Source organism: Schistocerca cancellata, chromosome 1 (assembly GCF_023864275.1).
Source record: "Schistocerca cancellata isolate TAMUIC-IGC-003103 chromosome 1, iqSchCanc2.1, whole genome shotgun sequence".
In the NCBI taxonomy this organism is placed as follows: Eukaryota; Metazoa; Arthropoda; class Insecta; order Orthoptera; family Acrididae; genus Schistocerca; species Schistocerca cancellata.
This window is the reverse complement of record NC_064626.1, coordinates 224,647,005-224,654,727: the sequence shown is the minus strand read 5'-3', so window position 1 is coordinate 224,654,727 and position 7,723 is coordinate 224,647,005. Positions and strand designations below refer to the sequence as shown.

The following is a 7,723-nucleotide window of genomic DNA, read 5'->3' as shown; positions in this document are numbered from 1 at the left end:
CGGGACATGCCAGAATTTACAATAACTCTTGCCGCTTAGCGCCGCACATTTCCAGAAAACCATAGACAACTGTACACTTTCTCCTCGGAGACATTATACGAGAGCTATTCAGAAAGTAGGGAACGTTTTGGCATTAAAAAAACTAAGTTCAAGAAATACACTACTGGCCGTTAAAATTGCTACGCCACGAAGATGACGTGCTACAGACGCGAAATTTAACCGACAGGAAGAAAATGCTGTGATATGCAAATTATTAGCTTTTCAGAGCATTCACACGAGTTTGGCGCCGGTAGAGACACCTACAACGTGCTGACACGAGGGAAGTTTCCAATCGATTTCTCATACACAAACAGCAGTTGACCGGCGTAGCCTGGTGAAACGTTGTTGTGATGACTCGTGTAAGGAGGAGAAATGCGTTTCCGTCTTTGAGAAAGGTCGGATTGTAGCCTATCACGATTGCGGTTTATCGTATCGCGACATTGCTGCTCGCGTTGGTCGAGATCCAATGAATGTTACCAGAATATGGAATCGGTAGGTTCAGGAGGATAATACGGAACGCCGTGCTGGATCCCAACGGCCTCGTATCACTAGCAGTCGAGATGACAAGCATCTTATCCGCATGGCTGTAACGGATCGTGCAGCGACGTCTCGATCTCTGAGTCAACAGATGGGGACGTTTGCAAGACAACAACCATCTGCGTGAAAATGAAAGTCTCTTCGGGTTTGCTGCCGGATCCAAAAATCAACTTGACTCGATATTTCGGCGATCCAACTGTTCGCCACCTTCAGGAAAATGCTGCTTATGCTGATGAGGCCACCGTTCAGTACACGGCGCATGCACCGCCCATCACAGTTACTGCCTTGCAAAACAGGGAGGTGGCGCCGCCCTTAGTGAAACACTGCTGGCAACGATATATCGCAATCAAGGCCGCACCGAAGAACGTTCAGTTTTGATGCGAGATAATACAGGATTCCACGTTTTGCTAAGAGGAAACCCATTGTCTCTGTTGATTAAAGTATCAGCCAACCTAATTTCAATCGCCTCTTTATACACACTGTTCCAAAAACCAGAAATGTTGGCAACCACAACAGTTTCCTCAAATTTCATTTTGTGTCCCTCATTTAGGCAGTTTTCTGCTACCGCCGATTTTTCCGGCTGTTGTAGCATCGTATGTCGGCGATGATCCACACACCTGTCTTGCACTGTGCGAATAGAACGGCCAACGTAAGCTTTCCCACATTGACATGGAATTTTGCACACCCCGGGTTTCCTAAGCCCCAAATCATCCTTCACAGAGCCAAGCAGAGCCCTAATCTTAGAATGTGGACGGAAAACACTCTTAATGTTAAAATTCCTTAAAATTCGTCCAATCTTAAACGATAAGCATCCAGCATAAGGAATAAAGGCCACAGATCTATGTTCTTCTTCGTACACCTCCCGTATCAAATTTACTATGGAGGTTGAAAATGATGGGATGCTTCCATTTTTAGACGTAATGGTTTATAAAAAACCAGATGGAACTTTGGGACACAGTGTTCACCGAAAGCCGCCACACACACATTGGTATCTGCATCCTAAGAGTTGTCATCCACCACACCAACGTAGTGGCGTCCTTAGGACTTTGGTACGGAGAGCATATGCCGTTTCCGATGCAGACAGTTTAACCCAAGAACTTGAGCATTTGATGACTGTTTTTAAGGAAAATGGATACACCGAGAAGCCGATTCGTCGGGCTATGGAGTTTGATATATTTGTCCAGTGAATACTCGTTTATCATCTGCATTTCTTCTTGGTGTAGCAATTTTAATGGCCAGTAGTGTGCATGTACGAGAGCTATCCAGAAAGCAGGGAACGCTTCCGTCTGACGCCGCTAGGCGAGCGCCGACCGCGTATATTTTGGTATGTGCGTGCTCGACAGCTCAGTCGGCATCCATCCGTGACAGCGGGAACGTCTCTGCGCGTCTGGGTTTTTCGATATTCGAATTGTAATGTGCGTTGCAGTCGAACATCCCTCCAGTTGTGACGTGCGTTCTGTGGTTTTTATTGGCAAAAAACCTAAAACCTATAGAAATTTGTCGTGAAGTGTGCGAAGCGTACGGAGACAACGTGATGAGTGAATGTTCGTCCGGAAATGGTGAATTCGGTTTAAAAATGGCCGAAACAACGTTCATGATGAAGATAAGAGTGGACGCCCGAGCATTGTGGCTGACGTTCTTGTCGCTAAAGTTGATGAAACGATACGTGAGAACTATTGCTTCACAATAACGGAGCTTTCGCTTTCTTTTCCACAAGTTCCACGGACTTCATTGTTTGAAATTGTCACTCAGAAGCTAGGCTTCCACAAATGTTGTGCAAGATGGGTGCCCAAAATTCTAACAGAGCAACATGAAGAATAGGAATTGGGGGCAACGTTGACTTTTCTGGAGGCCTACCCCACAGATGGTGATTCATCACTGAATTGAATCGTAACCGGTGACGAGACTTCGGTGAAACACGTCAGTTGCGACACAAAATTACAGTCCACGGAGTGGGAGCACACAAGGTCCCTCCAAAAAGCAAGAAAATGTTTGCAAACCTTGTCAGCAAGGAAGTTGATGGCGACAGTGTTTTGGGATAGGCAAGGTGTGCTTCTTATCGTTTTTCTCGAACGTGGAGCAACCATAAATTCTGCCCCGTACTGTCAAAGTTTGCACAGCCTTAGAAGAGCAGTTCAAAAGAAACGCCGAGGAAAGCTGACGTCCAAAATTTTGTTTTTGCACGACACTGCCCGACCTCACACGGCAAACCGCACTAAAGAACTCCTTAAATCATTTAAATGGGAAATTTTCCCTTATCCGCCCTACAGCCCCGTTCCTGCACCAAGCGACTTCCACTTGTTTCCCAAGATGAAGAACTGGCTTGTAACACAGGGCTTTGATGAAGACGAGGAAATCCAGGCGGGTGCGACTCACTGGCTGAAGTCTCAGGCGGCAGAATTTTACGACGAAGGTCTTTCAGTGATTGTCCACCGCTATGATAAGTGCCTCAATATGTTTGGTGACTTTGTGGAAAAGTAGTATATCAATCACTCTTTCAGATGTGTATAATAAAATGTACACTACTGGCCATTAAAATTGCTACACGAAGAAGAAATGCAGATGACAAACGGGTATTCATTGGACAAATATATTATCGAATGAAGGGTAGAGCCACGGGTCGTAAGACATCTGAAATGTAACGTTCACTGTTCAAAGTGCCGTCAATGCGAACAAGAGGTGACCGAGACGTGTAACGAATGGCTCCCCATACCATCACGCCGGGTGATACGCCAGTATGGCGATGACGAATACACGCTTCCAATGTGCGTTCACCGCGATGTCGCCAAACACCAACGCGACCATACTGATACTGTAAACACAACCTGGATTCATCCGAAAAAATGAAGTTTTGCCATTCGTGTACACAGTTGCGCCGTTGAGTACACCATCGCAGGCGCTCCTGTCTGTGATGCAGCGTCAAGGATAACCGCAGCCACGGTCTCCGAGGTGATAGTCCATGCTGCTGCAAACGTCGTCGAACTGTTCGTGCAGATGGTTGTTGTCTTGCAAACGTCCCCATCTGTTGACTCAGGGATCGAAACGTGGCTGCACGATCCGCTACACCCATGCGGATAAGATGCCTGTCATCTCGACTGCTAGTGATACGAGACCGTTGGGATCCAGCACGGCGTTCCGTATTACCCTCCTGAACCCACCGATTCCATATTCTGCTAACAGTCATTGGATCTCGACCAACGCGAGCAGCAATGTCGCAATACGATAAACCGCAATCGCCATAGGCTACAACCCGACCTTTAAGAAAGTCGCAAACGTGATGGTACGCATTTCTTCTCCTTACACGAGGCATCACAACAACGTTTCACCAGGCAACGCCGGTCAACTGCCGTTTGTGTATGAGAAATCGGTTGGAAACTTTCCTCATGTCAGCACGTTGTAGGTGTCGCCACCGGTGCCAACCTTGTGTGAATGCTCTTAAAAGCTAATAATTTGCATATCACGGCATCTTCTTCCTGTCGGTTAAATTTCGCGTCTGTAGCACGTCATCTTCGTGGTTAGCAATTTTAATGGTCAGTAGTGTGATTTGAAACAAAATTAAAAAATTCAGTCGATTTTGAAAAAAAAAAGAAGGAAGGTACACGAGCAGGATTCGAACACGGTACCTACATCGCGGAAACCATGAACATTTAACGTTGCGGTACGCTGACATACTCGAAATACCTCTAATGTTACAGATATACAAAGCGCGCAGTGAACTTGAAAATAGATTTTCTCAAAAACCAACTCCCGTTGCTAAAAAACCGGATAGCCAGGTACTCAGGGTAAGTGCCTCTGCAACATATGTGAAGCACATCAAAATCCGTGATTTACAGTATTTACAAGAAGCGACCGTTATACAAACATTTGGAACTCCAACTGCGAACCACAAACGGAATGAATATTGGAAAAATTAGTAACTGAATACAACTTAATAATTTCGTACACCTTACACTGTTTGTTGACATACTTTGAAATACAATTGAAAAATTCGGTCGATTTTGAAAAAAAGAAAAGAAACGATACACGAGAAGGATTCGAACACGGTACCTACAGAGCGGAAGCTATGAACCTTTAAAGTTGCGCTACGCTGACATATTCGAAATAACTCTAATGTTGCAGATATACAAAGCGCGCAGTGAACTTCAAAATAGATTTTCTCAAGAACCAAGCCCCGTCGCTAAAAAACCGGATAGCCAGGCACTCAGGATAAGTGCCTCTACAACATATTTGAAGCGCATCAAAATTTGTGATTTACTCTATAGAGGGTCCCCTTGTGAGTAGTGTGAAACAAGTATTCGTGTTTTACCTCTCACTACCGGTATACACCAGCTTCCGTTGTTTCCGCAGTGTTCTTATCTTTTCCGGCCACATTGCTTACGACATCCGGAGAAAGGGCAGACGGTATTTCCGTCCCTTTTTAAGCACTGTCGGTGGGAGGGCGCGTTCCCTAGAGAGGCGGCCTGGGATCTATCAGGAGGCGCTGGCGGCCGGCTGCGCAGAAAGGGGCGGCACTCGAGGAACCATTAAGAAATTGAATGTGTGGCGGGTGGCCGCAGATTAGTGCGACAAAGGGCTTTGTGCCGGGGCCGGGCTTAGCGGCGAGCCATTGTCGCGGCGGCCACAATACACCTGCAGGAATTCCTCCAATCCGGCGGCGCTGCGGCTTCCTTCCTGCCGCCACCACCCACAATGTCCCCGGGCGTCTTGCACGCGCGCCACAATAGCAGCTGATAGCCACACTCCGGGCTCGGCTCGTCCCTCTTTAGTGGCGCCATGCTACGTCATCGCTTCCTACCACTTGTCCCTAAGTGCGCTGTTGGCTGTTAAAATTGCAGCACTAGGAAGGATGGCAGAGCTGTTGTTGTTGTGGCCTTCAGTACAGAGACTGGTTTGGTGCAACTCTCCATGCTACTCTATCCTGTGCAAGCTTCTTCAACTCCCAATACCTACTGCAACCTACATCCTTCTGAATCTGTTTAGTGTATTCATCTCTTGGTCACCCTCTACGATTTTTATCCTCCACACTGCCCTCCAATACTAAACTGGTAATCCCTTGATGCCTCAGAACATGTCCTACCAACCGATCCCTTCTTCTAGTCAATTTGTGCCACAAACTCCTCTTCTCCCCAATTCTATTCAATACCTCCTCATTAGTTATGTGATCTACCCATCTAACCTTCAGCATCCTTCTGTAGCACCACATTTCGAAAGTTTCTATTCTCTTCTTGTCCAAACTAATTATCGTCCACGTTTCATTTCCATACGTGGCTACACTCCACACAAATACTTTCAGAAACGACTTCCTGACACTTAAATCTATACCCGATGTTATCAAATTTATCTTCTTCAGAAACGCTTTCCTTGCCATTGCCAGTCTACATTTTATATCTCCTCTACTCCGACCATCCTCAGTTATTTTGCTCCCCAAATAGCAAAACTCATTTACTACTTTAAGCGTCTCATTTCCTAATCTAATACCTTCAGCATCATCCGATTTAATTCGACTACATTCCGTTATCCTCGTTTTGCTTTTTTTGATGTTCACCTTATACCCTCCTTTCAAGAAACTGTCCATTCCGTTCGGCTGCTCTTCCACGTCCTGTGCTGTCTCTGACAGAATCACAATGTCATCGGCGAACCTCAAAGTTTTAATTCGTACTCCGACTTTTTCTCTTGTTTCCTTTACTGTTTGCTCAATATACAGATTAAATAACATCCGGGATAGGCTACAACCCTGTCTCACTCCCTTCCCAATCACTGCTTCCCTTTCATACCCCTCGACTCTTACAACTGCCATCTGCCATCTGCTTTCTGTACAAATTGTAAATAGCCTTTCGCTCCCTGTATTTTACCCCTGCCACCTTCAGAATTTGAAAGAGAGTATTCGAGTCAACATTGTCAAAAGCTTTCTCCAAGTCTACAAATGCTAGAAACGTGGGTTTGCCTTTCCTTAATGTATTTTCTAAGATACGTCGTAGGGTCAGTATTGCCTCACGTGTTCCAACATTTCTACGGAATCCAAACTGATCTTCCCCAAGGTCGGCTTCAACCAGTTTTTCCATTCATGCTGGCTATTAACCCTAGCAATAGCAAGACATTTTCGACAACACACATTATCAGAGCAGAGGGAAGAGAGGTGCTTTATGCCCATCCGGAAAAAAAATGAAAAAGGTGATTTGTTAATTTATTAAAGAAATACTGATGTTTCAGTAAGGCCATGAATCTGCGAATAGTGAATACGACATACGATGATTGGAGCTTTAAAACGTGTTTCAAAGTTTTACTGACGATCAAAGTACTCTCCGGCAGGGTATATAGCCGCTGCCAGCGATGTGGAAGTCGTAGGATACTCTTAGCAGTGCCAGTTGTGTTTACTGTTGGAGCGGCGCGGTTTATTGCCCGACGAATTTGTAGCAATTCTGAAGAGAATGCTGTGAAGTGTTTCCTTAAGTGTAGAAATCGAGTTGAACTCAAGAGGGCTTAAGTCAGGGGAGTACAGTAGGTGGTACAGCACTTAGCAGCCCCATCAGTCAAACAAATCAGTAACAGCTTGCACTGTACGTGCGTGAGCAGTCTCCTGCAAAATGATGGTCAGGTTTTGCAGAAAGTGTCATCACTTCTGTCTCTATGCTGTTCATTTTTGGAACACAACCTACGACTTCATTGGGGACATGTTGAAAATGTGTGCCCCGACCGGGACTCGAACCCGGGATCTCCTGCTTACATGGCAGGCGCATTATCCTCTGTGCCCTCGGTGGCTCAGATGGATAGAGCGTCTGCCATGCAAGCAGGAGATCCCGGGTTCGAGTCCCGCTCGGGGCACACATTTTCAACATGTCCCCAATGAAGTACATTAAATTATTATTTCAATTAATGTTTTTTTTTTCAAACTTTCACCAGATTACTAGACTACAATATTTTCAAAAGGTGGACATTAAGTACCACCCCTCCGCCGTCTTGGAATTTCAAGGGCTAAAATTTTAATACTAGAAAGAATAGAACATACTGAAATTTCGCCGGCCGGGATCACCGAGCGGTTATAGGCCCTACAGTCTCGAACCGCGCGACCGTTACGGTCGTAGTTTCGTATCCTGCCTCGGGCATGGATGTGTGTGATGTCCTTAGGTTAGCTAGGTTTAAGTAGTTC

General features: G+C 45.7%; 1 non-coding gene across 1 annotated transcript; it reads left to right on the top strand.

The window, feature by feature from the left end:
• Positions 1 to 7,323: 7,323 nt before the first annotated feature.
• Trnaa-ugc (transfer RNA alanine (anticodon UGC)) lies at positions 7,324 to 7,398 on the top strand. The gene has a single exon. It is a non-coding gene; the product is annotated as a tRNA-Ala (tRNA).
• The last annotated feature ends 325 nt before the right edge of the window (positions 7,399 to 7,723 follow it).